The sequence below is a fragment of the Octodon degus genome, unplaced genomic scaffold (genome assembly GCF_000260255.1).
Source record: "Octodon degus isolate 3935 unplaced genomic scaffold, OctDeg1.0 scaffold00013, whole genome shotgun sequence".
Lineage (NCBI taxonomy): Eukaryota > Metazoa > Chordata > Mammalia > Rodentia > Octodontidae > Octodon > Octodon degus.
In genome coordinates, this window is record NW_004524589.1 from 14,789,839 (window position 1) to 14,792,227 (window position 2,389).

Genomic DNA, 2,389 nt, shown 5'->3' on the forward strand with positions numbered 1-2,389 from the left:
ACATGCCAGCCAGCCCCGCCCCCTGGTGGGCTGAGCTGGCCACACACACACACACACACACACACACACACACACATAAATAAATAAAATTAAAAAAAAAACCATTAAAACTATAAACACAAATGGGAAAACTAGAACAGCCATTAGCATAAATATTTGCTGAGAACTATCTGGAGAAGTTTAACAGGCAGTTAAATCTTTTTCAACTTGCTTTACTTCATAGGCATCTCCTACGTATGAATGTGAAGCCCACTAGTCAGCATGGCCATAGGTGTGCCACAGGCAGGGAGGGACAACTGAGAGTTAGAGAGTGGCCATTAAGTAGCAGGGCTCCACATCAAAATTACCTGCCAAGAACACTCTGCCACTCATCCTGATGTATTTGTTGGCTGGGAGCAGAGTCGTCATTTGTTCTTTTGGTAAGATTTTATTGGTCATGTACTAGATCATGGGGGCTTTCCTAAATCCTGGAGAAAGTGCAAGCAATATGAATTCAGGCAGCTTTTCAACGAGTTAGCCTGGTTCTGGTCGCAGTTATGGTCCTAAATCGTCTGTCTGACCCTGTCAGTGTCTCTTTCTGCTTCTTCTCTTTCCTCTGCCATTATACAGTCACTCGACCCCATCCACCTCCTATAATTGGTGAGTTACATTTTTCTGATTCTCATTTGGTGGTCTTCCTCAAATCTACCATTAATATTGATTTAATTAATTAAATATCATAGATAACTTCATTGATTTTGGCACCACTTGTGTTCTAGTTGCACTTCAGGCTTGCCTGGGGAGTCACGTAAACAGAAGATAGCGTTTGCACCAGGGCCTCGGGCCCTTCTTCACGGCCACTGTTCTTGTCTGATTGATCCCTGTGGCAACGAGAGCAGTTCGACTGCAGTGCTCCTTCTAAGATAAGATTTTTTCTCAGCATCAGCTGACTTTGGACTGAATCCTCTGGAAACATAAACCAAATAACCTTCTCCATTAAATTGTCTCGAATGTTCTTGGGGAATAGGAAAGTTGATTAGTATACATAATTGGTACTAGAGAAGCAGAGCCATTGCATGATTACGCAGCACCTGACCTGATGATTCAGAATTCTTTGAAACTATTTTGTGGGGAGAACCTTGAAATGCTTGCACATGAGGACAAGAGCTGGGATTACAGGCAGGCACCGCCAGGCCCACTCTCAATCGCTCTCTCCCCGCGCCCCAGGAGGCAGGAGATGGAATGCTGGCCCCAGCACCTGCTTGCAGGCGCTTTAATTTGCTGAGCTATTTGGTCAGCCCACCGTCATATTTTAATGGTAGTATATATTTGCCATTTTACACCAATAATGTATGTTAATCAAATCATGTATATGTTTATTATATATTTTATAATATATTTTTATCCATAGTCTGTATTTAGGTGTAATATTAATTAAAAATCATTGGCTTATCTTATATGTTGCTAAAATAATATTAATAAATTTACTGAATATGAATTGACTTAAAATGGTACAAATGAATTTATCCAAGTAGATACATGTCCAATATGCCAGCTATCATTTTACATTAAGTAAGAAGCAGAAGAAACACAACATAAAATAAATTTTTAAGCTTAGATCATCACAGCCTACAGTTTTTATATTTAAATAAAGGCTGATTAATTATCCTAAAACAATAATATAGCTTAGAAATAATTTATAATATTTTATTTTAAAAAAGCGACATAAAAATTCTCTTTTTAATTGTAGATTTGCAAAACATACAACAATATAAAGTTTTGTAGAAATAAAGCATTTAGTAGGCAACATACCTACCACACATTATGTGCAATAAGCTATTGAAATATATCTATTTATATTTGTGGATATGAGTGTTTGAAAACTGTTCAAATTAATCTTTATATATAATCTGAAATGTAATCATCATTAATTTTTGTTTTTTGTCTTTTTGAGACAAGGTTTCTCTACGCAGTTGAGGCTGGACTTAAACTGACTTTGTAGCTAGGCTGGCCTCAAACTCAAAGTGATCTTCCTGCCTCAGCCTCCAGAGTTTCCGGATTATAGGCATGTACCACCATGCCCAGCCTGCAATTAATTTATTAGTATTATTTATTTACTTATTTATTTGGCAATACTAGGAGATAAACATAAGGCCAGAGATAAACATAACCAAGTTACATTGCCAGCCCTTTTTTAACTTTTCTTTTGAGACAGAACTATCCAAATTAATTATATTCCTCAGGCTGGATATGCAGTTGAGATAGTCTTGACTCAGCCTCCCAGAATAGTGTGATCATAGGCATGCACTACCAAACTGAGTTTAAATTTTTAATATCAAAATTATTTTGACATTTTGCTAGAAGTCTTAAATAGAAAGTAAGCTTGATTTTCCTCAGTAACTGTCAGATT